Raw genomic sequence first — 15,991 nt, 5'->3', positions numbered from 1 at the left:
TCTTCTTGGCTCTAACCTTCTTATTGTAGCTTTTGTATCCTTGCTTGCTTGCTTGCCAGCATAAAGGTCACCAGAATGTGTTTTTTGTTTGTTTGTTTGTTTTCCTTTAAAAGCTCTGTGCCCTGACAGCTTGGGGCTGTCTCCTTTAGACCTGTTCTGAGTGGGAACAGTCAACAGCTGGCTAATAAAGACTTCCCAGAATCCAGATTGGCTTCGGTGGTGCACCCCATAATGCAAGTCAAACAGTCAAGGGCTAGGGAAGTCCAGTTTTTCAAGATAGGCAGTCTGAGGCAGCATGAGTTCACTTCACCACTGGCAAGTACCACTTCCTGCTGTCAGGGACCTTCTGTTCCAGCCCACTTCAGTGTCCATGAGTAAAAGTACTGTGGTTCAACCAGCTGTGGCTTGAGGATATTTGAAAGTTATCTTTACTGAGCATGAATAAACTTCCCCCTTGGGATTGTTTAGTATAAACAAGGTAACAAATATCCACATAGTAAGATCTAATGCAATGTAACAAATAGTTACAGTGTATTCAGCACCATAAAGCAATCCAGAGGTGATGTAAAGTATACTAGAAGTATCCAGGAGGGATATGTGTAGATTATATGAAACTCCAGGTCATTTTATGTAAGAGATTAGAGTATCTCTAGATTTGATAAGAGAACCAACCCTCCCTGACCCCCAACGGGTACCAAACTGTGGACTGAACCAACACCTAGTGTGGCAGATTCTATACTGTTTTTCTTTTTTAAAAAAATAGTGTAAGTTATCTAGTCTTAACGAACATTAAAGGTAGAGAAAAATGCCATTTTTTCAGGCAAAAAAAAAAAAAAGGTATTAATTAACCTGTTCAGCTTTGAAACTTGCTTTGGGTCGTGCCCCAGGGTAGCAGGATAAGCCTCCACAGTTCCACCCCCTGGAAAAGATGCCAAGGACAGCTCAAGTCCCTGAGCTCCTGCATCCATCATCAGGCCAGCCCAGTTATGGCTGATGCAGCCAGCAGAGGAAAGCTCTGTCAAACAAAACAAAACAAACAAAACAAAAAACCTATTTTGAGGTTCCAAAAGGTTCTGGAAGCCTCAAGGTACACTCATCTTCGTTCCTCAGTTTCCCTGTCTTCAACGTGAGGAGTTTGGAGATGTCACCGTGGTACTGGGTACTGGGGGAGGAAGTAGCACTAAGATGGGAAGTCTGAAGATGGGTGCAAACTCCACTAGGGAAATGGGGTTGGAGTGCGGTCGCAAACGCGTGTGATTCCCGACAAAGAGCAGGTCCAGCAATAGGACCTGGGCGAGGCCTGTGGAGTGAGAGGGCCTGGTAGCCCCTCTCACCACAGGAGCTGGCTGGGAGGAGGCATTCCAGGAGCACCTCGCCCGCCCAAATCTTGCTCCACAGGATTCTCCAGCAAAGCCAGGGAAGGAAGAGGCGCGGCCTGACCACGCGCTCGCCGAGCGCCACGTCCCTCTTGGCTGAGCCTCCCCGAGGCTTCCTCCAGCTCGCTCCGTGCGCCGCCCACCTCTCGGCTCTCTAGAGGGGCAGCTTCTTTCCTTCTGCCAATCGGCGCCCTCCGCGATCCCGAGCGCGACCAATCCGCGGCGGCCTGGGGGCGGGGACTGTCGCCATGGCAGCCAGGGGGCGGGCGCGCGGCGGGCTGGGGGCTGGAGAGACAGGTCTGTGCGCTGGAGGTTTTCAGCGGGCGGAGCCTGGGGAGCCGATACCCCGCAAGGTAAGGCCGGGGGCTCGCGGAGCGTGACGAGCAGCGAGGCTGCGGTCCCGGGCGGCTCCAGAGATGAGGTTCAGGTCTACCCTGGCCTGCCAGGGCAGAGAGGATGGCCGGGGCTGCACAGTGTGCTGGCACTAGGGAGGGGTCTCAGCTCGGGACTGAGGCGCGGGGTCCCCTCCTCCGCCTCACCAGCTGCAGGGCGCCCTGGCTTTCTTCAGGGTTGCTAAGGGAAGGGGGCTCTTGGCGGGTTTCAGACTAGGTAGGCAGAGGACCGAGACCCAGGCGGGGTCCAGCTTGGTCCTGGCAGATCGATGGGCGAGGGAGGAGTCCCCTGGTGAGGAGGGTGCATGCACCCATGCCGGGCTGATGCTCAGGACCCCCGGTGCCGCGAGACACAGCTAGGCCTTTCTGCCGCTGCTGTGGAGCCCTGACACTTAAGAGAAAGTTCGCACCGTCGGAGTAGGCTTTTCCCTAAATGGCAAATTAGGCGCAAGATGAGCTCTTTCAGCTTCTGGAGATGAGAAACATTTTACTTCCTTGTTGCACCTGCTAAATGTTACTGAGCAAATGTGGTTAATGTGGTTGCTGGTGGTAACTGTTTCAGAAGGTAGTTATTTTGCAGAATCAGAGAACGGTGGGGAGAGGAGGAAAGACAACATTTGGGGGAAAGTAGAGAATGAGCTTGACTTTGGGGAGAGAGAATCTTTTGAAATTCTCAGGTTCCACTGTACTCTCAAGTTCTGTAGTGAGCCCTTTACACTACGGAATCAGCGCTACCCTCCAAGCCTTTTATCTTAGGCTCTGCTAAGTCCCTGGATGAATCAGAATACTAGGCGACACGTTGTTATCTTGATTTAAAAAGGTCAGAAATGAAGATGTTTCTGATAGTTTTGTTGGAGACTGTGGCCTTTTCTTAAAGGGAAGTTTAAAGGATTGATGGGCTAGTGTTACTGGGGAGTATAGATCTGGACCAGACAACCTGTACCTTATTTTCTGACTTGTTTATTTCTTTAGTCTTTGCCTTGTGAATCCTCTTAAGTGATGGGATTCTACTGATACCAGCTGCCTCTGTCTTGGTCCTCATAGGAATGGCCTACGGATTCATCCTGATGTCAGCTGAGTGTCTAATGAAACTTGAACAAGTTCCAACTGTTGAGCAAACAGATGTTTCCACACATGTTCTTCAGTTAATATGGTTGGAAATTAAAATAAAATAAAGGGAATTTAGAACTTTAGAGATCAAATCTAAAATAGTATCATTTGTTACTGGGGTAAATAGGAGGATGTTTTGCTCAGTTTAATCTCCCAACTCTGTGGTCTTACTTTCCTAGAAATTTGCTTATTTCTCCATGCGGTTACTCCACATTCGCTATCTTAATTTCACCTTTATCTTCTAATGGTCTGATTTCTATTGTGTTTGCCTTTTTCTGCTTATTGTACATATTCTACACTTTGTATACACCTTTTCTGCATGCTTTTAGCCAAGGTGTACTTCAGTGAAAGTGAGCATTTAGGGAAATTAGGACACTTTGCAAAACACTCATTCATTTTGGGCAGTAATACAGAGTCTCAATAATATGGTCAATTCCAGTGTTTTTTGAGGGTGGCTGGGGTGAGGGATTTGTGTTTTGTATCTCAATGGATATACCAATCTAGTTTTATGTTATTTAGAATAATTTGTTTTAAAATTACCTCCCAGCCTTCTAAGGACCCTCTTGATGACTGGGATATGTAAAATATACCTGAGTATGACTTAATAGAAAGAATCAAAGGTAAAATTTTACAGTGTGTTGAAAATTATCTTTAAGGCAGATATTGTGAAACATTGAGTTGATGTTACTTGACGTGGTACATGATTAGCTTTTCCTAAAAGACTTGAAAGAGGAAATTCACCATTTTCATATTTATTAATATGTGAAATTAGTTGTAAGCCCTAATGGGGCTGGCACAGTGACTCAACAGGCCGATTCTCTACCTGCCAGCGCCAGCATCCCATATGGCCCTTGGTTTGTGTCCTGGCTGCTCTAGGCCATTGCCCTGGCCCAAAATAAATAAATCTTAAAAAGAAAAACAGGTTTCTAACAATTTCAGAAAATTTACCCAAAGATAAACTTCAATCACATTAATGAGTTTTAGTCTGAAATTTAAAAAAATTGACAGTATGGGTGCATTAGAATTTCACAAGTAGATTCCAATTCTAATTCCAAGATCTAATGATCTTGGCCAGGGATCTGGCTAAGTCGGTGAACTTCTTTGTGTTTTTTCAAAATGTTCTGTAAGTGTAAAGGCTGAATTAGATTTGCTCTGAGACTGTTGCTGGTCTAAGAACTCCCTGATTCTAAAAATTCTAAAGCAACCTAATAGAAACTGAGAAAGTAGTCCCATGCTTTTTTCTCTTTTTTGTTTTGCCAGAGCTTTTTAATGTATTGTATTTAAGTTATCTGAGATATAGTAAATGTAAGTAATGGAGACATGCAACTTTGTTAAATGTTTTTTAAATGATGAGAAACTATCTATTCTTTATAAGCCTGTTATCAAGGGTATTACAATCTATTTCAAACAAGGCTCTGTGATAGGAGTGGCAATTTAATGTTCTGTGCCATAACACCTGCAACCTATTATTCATACTGCAAAAAAAAGATAAAATAGTTTCCTTGATTTGTATCCTTTTCTAGTGATGTGGACATCAAAGATGCTAAGTACAATACTCAGGCTTCCACTGGACAGGTTGGAGCCAAGCTCAGTTGGTTGCGTACCTGATATTTTGTTTTGAACCTCACATCCCCATTGACTTTTATTTGCAAAGGGAAACATGGAGTTGGGCACCAGGTTACCTGTCGCTTCTGTAGTGCTGTCTTTGAGAAATTCAGAAGCCATTTATTTTTCTCTTTTTGCCATCAGAATTATGATACTGACAATAAGGAAAAGCAACCCAATTCTCTGGTTTAGGGTAATGCCTTAGGGAAGGAATCCCAGCTCTCTTGCCGCAGCTGAGCTTTGATGGCTGAGGGGAAGATGTGTTCCTGTCTTATTAGAAGTGCTCACTTCATTGGCCTCTGGCTTCCTCAAGGCCTTGCCCACGGTGATCACGGGAGAACTACCATAAAGACTTTCAAAATTAGTCTTGCTTTTCAAGATCTATAACTTTGTTTCTAGAACAGATTTTTATATATGTGTGTGTGTGTATGTAGTTCATGTTCAGAATAAGGACATTGCTGTTTCTGAGTTTTTATTATTGTCTTACATTGTGCAAGTTGCTTTGGGCACCTCTTTAGTTCTGACCTGTGAAGAAGTAATAATTCAGATCTTATGGGAAGGAAACTCAAGACCCAGAGAAGTAAGCAGTTTGTGAGTAAAAGGGAAAATCTGCAGCTGATTTTTTTCAACTGTACTGTGTTTACAAGTCATATACCTTTCCAAAATAAATTGTATATATGATCATTTCTTCTGCATACATGACTTTGTTGAATATAGTATCTAAAAATGAACATGTAAGTTTTTAAAATTTGTAAATACTACATTGTTAACTTATTTAAAAAATGGGGGGAGAGGAGTTCCCCATCTGCTGGTCCATTTCCCAAGTAATTTTATTTATGTATTTATTTGAAGATTTATGTATTTTCATTGCAAAGTCAGATATACAGAGAGGAGAGACAGAAAGGAAGATCTTCCATCTGTTGATTTACTCCCCAAGCGGCCACAATGGCCGGAGCTGTGCTGATCCGAAGCCAGTAGCCAGGAGCCTCTTTCAGGTTTCCCACACAGGTGCAGGATCCCAAGGCCTTGGGCCGTCTTCGACTGCTTTCCCAGGTCACAAGCAAGGAGCTGGATGGGAAGTAGAGCAGCTGGGAGTTGAACAGGTACCTATATGGGATCCCAGTGCCACTGAGTGGAGAATTAACTCACTACACCAGCCCCTCCCCAAGTGATTTTAATAGCTTGGGCTAGAACAGACCGAAGTTATGAGTCTGAATCTCCATCTGGGTCTCTTTCATGGGTGCAGGGACCCAAGCACTTGAGCCTTCATGTGCTGCCTCTTAGGGTGTGCAGAAAGGTAGATTGGAAATGGAATGAAGGCTTGGGACTCCAATATGGGATGGAGGCTTCTCAAATGGCAGCTTCACTGCTGTGCCGAACCTCTATCCCAGAGAACATTAACTTTAATTTACAAACTGTGGGCCCAGCGCGGTGGTGCAGTGGTTAAGGTCCTCGCCTTGAACGCGCCCGGGATCCCATATGGGTGCCAGTTCTAATCCCGGCGGCCCTGCTTCCCATCCAGCTCCCTGCTTGTAAGGCTTTGGGACCTTGCACCCGCGCGGGAGACCTGGAAGAGGCTCCTGGCTTTGGATCGGCATAGCATCAGCTGTTGCGCTCACTTGGGGAGTGAATCATCGGACGGAAGATCTTCCTCTCTGTCTCTCCTCTCTGTATATCTGCCTTTCCAATAAAAATAAAAATAAATCTTTAAAAAAAATAATTTACAAACTGCTTAGAAGTAATTGATTATGCTTACTAATAAGTTTGCATGTAGGCTAGTTGTCTATTTTACAGTTAGGTGGTGGAGTTCATAAAAGAACTTACATTTTGTCTTATTGATTTTTGTGTCAAACTGGGACCAAGATTAATTTTTTAAGTGGTGATGAGAATGAAGAAAGATGCTAGTTATAGATTTAACAAGAAAGATTACCCTAAATTTTGAAATCTCATTGCTGATAAAAATAAGCCTTTAATGTTTACTTCTTGATTATTTAAGAGTTAAAGTATGGTAAAACTTGGTTATAGTAAATCCGTCTGATTATTCTCTTCTATGACTGTATTTTCTAAATCTCTCCTTCCCACTGGAATCTAATCTATGTTGGTCTACTTGCACATCATGAAATTTTGGTACTGTTTCTTGACATACTTTGTGATAAATGTTTGCACTGTTGTATCACATTATCATTCTTCTAAGGCTACATTTATTTTTATCTTTTTTTTTCCCTACTCAGAACTTATTAAGAGTCAGTTTCTAAGGAACAGACATTGGACTAGCAGCCTCCTCATTGCTGATTTCATCTTGTGCAAGTCATCTTACCTCTCTGGATCTCAGTTGCCTCATCTGTGAAAAGGAGATAACAATTCTGTGCGTGTCTGAAGGTAAGAACTCAGTTAAGAATCACATTTGTTTGGGAGAAAACTAACAAACTTCTACCACCAGTGACAAGGCACAGGAAGGAAAAAAGCAAAAACAGACTCAATGGTTATTTACACACTTACTTATTTTTTTCATGTAAGAGTTCTTGAAGGAGGCTGTCAAGGACAGGTGTAGTGGCTCCATAAGCTTCTTCCTGTTCTTTGATCTGCTATTCCTAAAGGTACAATCCTGGTTCTTACAGTACAAGGTATCTACGAGAGCTCTAACTATCACAGGCAAGTTCCAGGCAGCAAAGCAAAAACAAACAAAAGCCATAACCTCTCTTATTAAGAAGACTTCCTGAAGCAAATCCCTGGCTACAAGGAAACAGGGAAATGCGGCTAGATGCATGGTTACCCTGGAAAAAAAAATGGGCTTTTGTTATTGAGGAGGAAAAGAAGAGTTGGATATTGGCAGGAACATACACGTCTCTCACAAAGCATGGAATTTTTCCCGAGATTTGTAGGCTATGATAACCGTTCATAGAACTTTCAGTAATTTGCCATGGCAGAGCTTTAAGTCTGATAATTACTTGCAAAAGAAAATAATCTTCCTCTAATATATTATATATCTGTCTTAATTTGTATCCCATAATTCATTAGAGAAGTCTGTGTCTTATTGGGGATCTGTTGTGGTTGTTTCAGAAAGCTATTCATAAGTGCACAATAGACTATTTTTTGGTACAATTTATGATTATGTTAACAAGCGCTAACATTTATTGAGACATATGCTGTATGCTCAGCCCTAAAATGACAGAAACAGGTTATCCTAAAGGTATCACGCATGTATTCCTTAGGAAATAAAATTATATTGAAAAATGTGAATCATCTCCAAGTTTGTTTAACTTTAGTATGATTACAGGTGGCCTTTTACTTTTTTAGCTACTTAAAAGTATTTTTTAACTACTTAGTCATTAAGTGTCTTGAGAGTTCCTCTTATTACCAGCCCTCGGTTTTCTTATTTAAGCACATCAATGTTTTATTTCCTCATAGACTTTTTTTTTTGTAACGATTGCATTTCTCATGTGAAATTGCTCAGTTGTCACTAGACTTATTAAAAGAAAAAGAAAAAAGTCAAATGACCTGAAATAAGTAATTCTGAGAAAGGCTAACTGAAAATCAGGGACTAGAACTTGAAGTGGGAGAAATTTAAGATTTAGTTTTCCCTTTAGGATGTGTTTAAAATTGAGATAAAGAGTAACTTAACATTTTAGTTCTTAAAAAAATTTTAAATCTTTTTAAAATATTGTTGACACAGTTGAGAGGGATGTGTGCTCATGTGGGCTTCTGATTAGGATGGTGAGGATCATGAATGGAGGAAGGCGGGGGCCAAATGTTTTAATTTTTGTTTCCCTTCCTGTGTCTGCAAGGGAGGAAAGGGAGGAGGGCTGCTGCTTGCTGACAGACTACATCAGCACCCGGGATGGGGGATGGTCATTTGATGACACCCAAGAGACTCTGATGTGGGAAGAGTGTTCGAGAGTGTGACTTGAGTGGTTTCAATAGTTCTAAGAAGTTGTTGGTTTCGTTGATCCAGGGTTGACAAAATCTACCTTAGTGCATCCACAGACCCAGGAACATGCTGCAAAGGTTGGCCAGGAGAACTTTCCATCTTCTGATGAGGCACTCAGTGTCTCCTGCTGGCCTAGACGAGCTGGCTATCATATGTGGTGTCCCCCCCCCCCCCCCCCCGTTCCTCCATGTGCATCTGGGCGTGCTGGCCACTGCAGAGGCATCAGCAACTGAGGAGGTCCAGTCCCAATTCATGCACTCCAAGGTTGGACCACACATCCTCTGATTTTCCCTGACCAGGGTGTGAGTCAGCAGTCCAGTCGGGGAGTACCCCAAGGAATCTTGCCTGGGGTGACCTCAGACTTGACTCTGTAATAGCACAGAGGTGAGCCCACAAGTCCCCTGTAGAATCTACCCTCCAGATCCTGTTTCCTCGTGGGCTTGTAGGTGCTGCGGTCCCACTGATGTGGTTTACTCTGCACTCTAACACTTGCAGATGGATACTGTGCCCCTCAGTCCCAGCTTTTACATCCCTCATCAGGTGGCAGGTGATGCTATTTAGCCCAGCCCAGGTGTTTCATGTGGGTAGGCACTTTGGCCTGACCAGACAGACATGCCCTCCAGTTCCCCCTGCCCACCTTGTCCTATGTAAACTCTCCGTCTTAGCTCCCTGGCTTACCTGTGAGTGCAGTGACCTTGTCAGTGGAAGACCCCAGAAATCATTCCTTCCGTGTCACACTTGCTCTCAGCTATTCATGCTCCAGTATGTCCCCAGACCCCCTTCCCTGGGCAATCTGCGGCACTCGCCCCTCCCCCCTCAATCTGGAGGCCGGGGTGGCATGTCCCCACTTGCAGTTCCCCGCCTAACACACTTAACTTAAAAAAAAAAAAGTTAAGCAAGTATTCTGGCACACTGGTATAGTAACACAAATTTAGCATTAACCTAGCCCAGAATGCCTCCCAGCTACTGGCTGCTTTTCTCCCAGCAGTGTAACATTTGTTTAAATACAAACTAACCTAGGCAGTTGCTATAGCTAGGGACGATTTTATTTCTACAAAGTATATTTGAATTGTTTCAAGATTGTGCATGTTTTTCTGTTACCATGTAGAGACAAAATATTATAATTGATTTATTTCTATGCCTCTATTTCATTTTTACCCCAATCTGGAACCATAATAAAAAAATTATCAGGAGCCTTTTGGCTGTAAAAACAGCCTAATTTTGTTTCCAGGAGGCAGTTAGCATTCTAAATCACCTGTATACCATTTAAATAACTTAATTTTTTTTCAATGGACAGAGAAAAGTTCATGCTGTGCATTTGCTTTGTAAACAGATTGCATTTGCTGATTGAGTAACCTACATCCACACTAGATTGAAACCCTTTGAGGATAGGGAACATGTGTCTCTCACTTCACTCTGTCTTCTAGTATATTACTAGGTACAACATAGGTCTCTGCGTAAATGAATGTCCAATTATTAATGTATGGGAGATTAGAGAATGTGTGCTTACATTCAACATTATACTAAAGGGAAAGAGCAAGAGGAAGGGTTGAGGGAAAGAGAGAAAGACTGTGAGAAGAACAGAGGAAAGACTAGTTTCAGCTTTTTATTTATTATTTATTTATTATTATTATTTTTTAAATAACTTTGTATTATATGACACAGCTTTACAGGTACTGGGATTCCCACCACCCTGCCACAACCCTCTCCCCCATGGTGGATTCCTCCATAGTTTCCGCTTTTTGAAAAGATTATTTGCTTGACAGGAAGAGTGACAGAGAAAGAGAAGGACACACATACACATATGGAAAGAGAAAGAGAAATTTTTGACCGTTGGTTCATTTGCCAGATGCTACAACAGCCATGGCTGGGCCAGACCAAACACCAGGAGCCAAGAACTCCACCAGGCTGTCCTATAAGGATGGCAGGAGCTCACGTACTTGGTGATCTTCCACTGCCTTCCCAGGCACATTAGTAGGAAGCTGGATCAGAAGCAGAGCAGTTGAGGGCCTGGCGCGATGGCCTAGTGGCTAAAGTCCTTACCTTACATACACCGGAGTCCCATATGGGCACTGATTTGTATTCAAGCTGCTATACATCCCATCCGGTTCCCTGCTTGTGACCTGAGAAAGCAGTCAAGGACAGCTCAAGGCCCTGGGGCCCTGTACCCGTGTGGGAGACCCAGAAGACGCTCCTGGCTCCTGGCTTTGGATCAGCTCAGCTGCAGCTGTTGCAGCCATTTGGAGAATGAATCAGTGGATGGAAGATCTTTCTCTATATCTTCTTCTCTGTAAATCTGGCTTTCCAATTAAAATAAATCTTAAAAAAAAAAAAAAAAGAGCAGTTGGGACTTGAACCCCACTGGATATTGGATGGCAGCATACAAAACAGTGGGTTAATTGTACCACAGTGTTGGCCGTGGGTATTTGTGTTTAAGCTTTTGCCTATGACCATTTTTTTTAAAAAAGATTTATTTGTTTTTATTGCAAAGTCAAGAACTCCATCTTGGTCTTCCATGGGGGTGGAAGGAGCCTAAATTCTTGGGTCATGTTCCATTGCTTTCCCAGCTACAGTAGCAGGAAATTGCACTGGAAGTGGAACAGCTGGAACTTGAATTGGCACTCTCTGTGTGGATGGGATGCCAGCATTGAAAGTGATGACCTTTGCTGCTGACCTACAGTGCCAGCCTGGATTTGGGATTTCATATCCGTCTAGTTTAGAGAGTAAATGGTCAGCCTGTCCTGGCTCAACTCAGTCTACTGGTTCAGCCCAGTTTATCTCATCTCCTCATTAATCTCTTTTTAAAAATAATTAAAAGGAAAGAGATGAGGTTTTCCATATAATGATTCACTCCCAAAGTGGCTGCAACAGGAGGAACTGAGGTGAAAAGCCAGGAGCCAGGATCTTCTTTCTGGGTCTCCCACATGGGTGCAGAGGCCTAAGGACTTGAGCCATCCTCCACTGCTTTCCTAGGTTATAAGCAGGGAGCTGTATTGGAAGTGGGGCAGCCAGGCATCGAACCAGCATCCATAAGGGATTCTGACACGGAATGCAGAGGATTAGCCTGATATGCCATGTTGCTAGCCTCAGGTCTCTGTCTTTCTTATGGAAGAAGAGAGTAAGGGAAAGAAGAGGTTGGTCTTACCCAAGAATGGAGGCAAAGTAGGTCAGTTTCATTTTTTTTTTTTTTTTTTGCTTCTTTTTACCACCCATCCCTCCTGCTTTTGTGCTTTTCAGTGTATGAAAAATGTGTAAGCTTATCGTTGACACTTTTGACATTATCTTGGTGTTTAAAAATATTTATTATCATTAATTTTCTACCTAGTTCCATTTTTTGTTGTTGTGTTATGGTAACAGTTGGCATTTACTGAGGACTTATTAAGGAGGATAGTAAAGGCTTCAGTTAATTTGTCCAGATTATGTCTAGAATAAGCATTAAAAAGATGAGAAATTAGTGGAGGAGAAAAAGGACATTCAAACATTTCCCAGCAATTAATAAAAAAGCAAAGATGAAGTGAGAATATGTACTAAAGAGTCGGGTTAGGGCCCAGTGTGTTAGGCTAGTGGCTAAAGTCCTTACTTTGCATGTGTAAGGATCCCATATGAGTGTTGGTTCTAATCCCAGCTGCTCCACTTCCCTTCCAGGTCCATGCTTGTAGCCTAGGAAAGCCGTCGAGGATGGCTCAAGGTCCTGGGACCCTGCATCTATATGGGAGACCCACAGGAGACTCCAGGCTCCTAGTTTTGGATTGGCTCAGTTCTGGCCATTATGGCCACTTGGGGAACCAGCAGATAGAAGATCTTCCTGTCTGTATCTCCTTCTCTCTGTAAATCTGACTTTCCAATGACATAAAATAAATCTAAGTTTTTTTTTTTCAAAAGTCAGGATTAATAGAAAGTTTTAAGAAGTTGGCAGATTTCAAAGAAGTCAACATGTATTCTTTCATTGACTTAAGAATCTTCATTAATATCAACACAGCCTTGTATGCAATGCAGAGACGAGACAGCTAAGACACTGAGCTTATACAATTACATTTTGTATTTATTGAAAGACTTCTTTCAATATTAATTTAGATATACCATAGATTCTTGCAACATTAATTTTATGCACATACACAGAAATTAAAGTGAAGTAAATTGGTTAAAGCAGTTCTAGATGATTGTTTTTGGTTTAATTCCCTTTTTTTTCTTATGCTGAATTTTTTAAATATTTAAAAAAATTTTTTTAATTAATTTATTTAAAAGGCAGAGTTACACACACACAGATAGAGAATTATGGAAGAAGGAGAGCTCTCCATCTGCTGGTTCACTCCCCAAATGGCTGCAAGGACTGGAGCTAGGGCAGTCCAAAGCCAGGAGCCCAGAATTTCTGGGTCTCTGGCTCAGAGGCCCAAGCACCAGGACATCCTCTGCTGCTTTCCCAGGCACATCAGCAGGGAGATGGATCAGAAGTAGAGCAGCTGGGACTTGAACTAATGCTCATTTGGGATGGCAGCACTGCAGGCAGTGGCTTTACTTGCTCTGCCACAGCACTGGTCCCGATTTGACTGCTTTGAAATGACTTCTTGAGTTGAGTTGTGTGACCTGTGTCTTCCCATGCAGCATGTTAGTTAGACTGGATAGAGAACTATGTCTACTCACTTGGTGAAGACCCACTTGTTTCTTTGTAAGAAAAAGTAAGACAGTTATTTGTAACATCAAATATTTGTCTCACTAATATCTAATGGTTAAATTCTAGGCTTGTAAAAAAAAACACTTCATTTTAATGTTAATTCATACCTTCATCTTTTTAAAGCCATTTAAAGTGTTAATTACAAAGAAACCTAAAGTTATGGCAATAGGAATAATTGTGATAAGGTCCAGATATGTGCAGGTAGAGAGATTCCTGCTGTTGCTACTTGTCCAACCACAATTTTAATATTCCACTTATTGAAAGACACCCCTGGTTTCTGAGATGTTAAACTGAGGAATTATGTGTCTTATAATTCAGCATAATATCACTGAAGGTAATTATTATATATAAACAGAGAATGTACTCCAGATAGAAGGCAGAGATGATCAGAAATGATAAAAAAGCAATAAATGTGGTGAGGGTGTGCATGGATAAGTTTCGATATGCATATGTATGTATACTAGCATGCTAATGAAAGGAAAACTGGATTAGTCAGATGATATCAAATAAAATAGGGGTAGAGCAAGTTGGGATATAAAGGTCACTCAAATGTCATAAAGGGTTAAATCTACCAGAAAGCTAGAAAATCTCAGATCTGTCAGAAATCATAGTGTAAGCTTTGCATATACTTTTCCAGCAATGGTAGAAGAGGCAGATAGAATTAACAATAGAACAATAGGAATAATTATGAAATATTATAAAGCTTGTTTTAAAAGGTAGTGATTTTCAACTTATGCTTTTTCCTATCTTCACATTTTAGTTTATGAGCTTGGATTTTTGCTCCATTTTTATTCCTTAAAAAATTGAAGAATGATTCACACATTGTAAAATTCACCATTATGGTATTTTTTTTTTTTAAAGAGCAATCTGTTTATTTGAAATAGAGGGACAGAGAGAGGAAAGGGATAGGTGGAGAGAGAGGTCTTCCATCTGCTGGGTCACTCCCCAGACGTCTGTAAAAGCTGGGAGGTGCGCCTGCTGCCTTTGCTAGGCACGTCGGACTCCGCCTACTGCTCTCCTGGGTGGTCGAGCTGGGGCGGAGTCGGGGGGAGGGCGGACTGGGAGTCCAGCGACCTAACCCTTCGCGAGCGGGCCTGGACGCGGAGGACGCTGGATGCAACGGCCACCCCATGCCCACCACACACGGGCCACAGCTGCAGCCATGTGGTATGCGGCCTCAGGGCGGCCAGCGCGCCATTTGGCGCTAGGCTTCGCCTGCTGGACGCCCTGCCAGGGAACTCTAGGATTTTCGTTAGTAGATATGATGGCTAGACAGCTCCTAGCTGAACCTACAGTGTTTCAGGGACGTGAATTAATCGTAAAGATTCCCATGGACAGTAAATCCTCCTCAGATAAACCTGTGAATAATACTGTCCCAACCGAAGTGTATTGGTCAATGTTAAAACCTTTTTTTACACTTTCAAAACTTTGTGTTCATCAAGAATGAGGCAGAGAGCAAAGAAATCTTCCATAGCCTTAGAAAGTGTGAGGAAGACATATAGGGTAACTTACCAGGAAAATGAAAGGTAACTTATTGGTAATAGGCTCAAAACAACATTAGACAACATTTAAACTACAAAGACATACAGGGGGAACTAAGAGCAATCCTGACAACCTACCAACAGGACGACATATGCAGAGCAAGGATTGACCCCAGAATGGAGCACGAGGACAGGAAGAGGCCTGTATCCCACACCTGGAGACTCCATAAACCCCACCAAGGACTATCAATACGGGCACCAAGGACTGCATCCCAACTGCCGAAGAGACCACGGGGAACTGGAACACCTTCGGAGCATGTGAACTCAGAGGGCATCCCTCCCGAACTGGATCTACTACACGGGATGAAAGAAGCCCGAAACCTTCCTCGGGGGATCCAAGGATGTTGGAACAACAGCCAGGAACCCAGAGTGGTCCTCAGAATCAAAAGAACAGTAAACTCCCTTCGGGACTAAGGAAAGAAACTTTCTCTTGTCCTTACTTAGTTCCAACGTTGGGTCTCCACCCTCTTTGCAATAACTGTCAGGGTTGCTCCAGAACCCCCCTCTAAACACACACACACACACACAAACACACGCACATTTGAATAGACAGAGAACAACAAGGAAAGTTTGGTCAGTATAGACTCAAACATACTTTGCTAGGTAGGACACAGAACAAGAACACCTCACCAAGATGCTGAAGATTTCTCTGCTCACTCCTCCTATAACGGTTATGTACCTTATATTGGGAAATGTTAATGTTGGGGCTTTTGATTGATTGGGTTTACTCTGTTGGCTCTACCTTCAGACCAGAGAAGGTCTCACCAAAAAGCCGTTGAACATATCTGGGCAATAATATGAAGATCACAATGCTTGGTATATGCTAGCAATGAAGGAATCTCAACTGAACTTGAACTGAGTCACGCAACACGGTAGAGGAATCTATCATGGGGGGAGGGTTTTGGGAAGGGTGGTGGGAATCCCAGTACATATAAAACTGTGTCATATAATAAAAAAAATAATAATAAAGAGGAAAAAAAAAAGCTGGGCTAGGTCACACTGTAGCCAGTTCAGCTTAAGTGACCCCACTATCCAGCCCACACATAAGTTGGTGGGAGATACTTCCTGTCCTGCCAGGTCTACTCCCAGCCTTGGTTCTCATGTTCACCGGTGGGAGTTGCAGCACATCAGAGAGGTACCCACAGTTTCCCTTATAGGCTCACTCCCAGCCCCAGATCTTGCTCTTTCCTGATGGTTCTGCAGTCTAGCCTGACACGACTTGCCCCCATTCCCAGCACTTGTCAGCTGATGCTGCAACAGTGCCTGACCAGCCTGCACTTAACTCTGGCTCATGCATGCTCCAGTAGGTACAATACTTAGCCCAGCCTCGCTTTTTCCCCAAACTAGTTCACATGCAGGCCAACAGG

The 15,991-nt window shown here is 42.9% G+C and overlaps 1 protein-coding gene across 2 annotated transcripts in view; it reads left to right on the top strand.

Annotated features, from left to right (window-relative positions):
* The first annotated feature begins 1,638 nt into the window (after positions 1-1,638).
* Positions 1,639-15,991, top strand: part of NUCB2 (nucleobindin 2) — a 46,514-nt gene continuing 32,161 nt past the window's right edge. Inside the window, exons 1-2 of one of the 2 annotated variants that reach the window (XM_040989036.1) lie at positions 1,639-1,729; positions 6,715-6,862. The gene's annotated coding sequence lies outside the window, so the exon portion shown is untranslated. Of the gene's footprint in view, positions 1,730-1,897; positions 2,589-6,714; positions 6,863-15,991 lie in introns of those variants that run through there. The other variant, XM_040989037.1, reaches the window with a different exon arrangement.

This window comes from Ochotona curzoniae, unplaced genomic scaffold (genome assembly GCF_017591425.1).
Source record: "Ochotona curzoniae isolate NIBS_2020 unplaced genomic scaffold, NIBS_Ocur_1.0 contig_517, whole genome shotgun sequence".
In the NCBI taxonomy this organism is placed as follows: domain Eukaryota; kingdom Metazoa; phylum Chordata; class Mammalia; order Lagomorpha; family Ochotonidae; genus Ochotona; species Ochotona curzoniae.
This window is presented reverse-complemented; position numbering and strand designations above follow the sequence as displayed.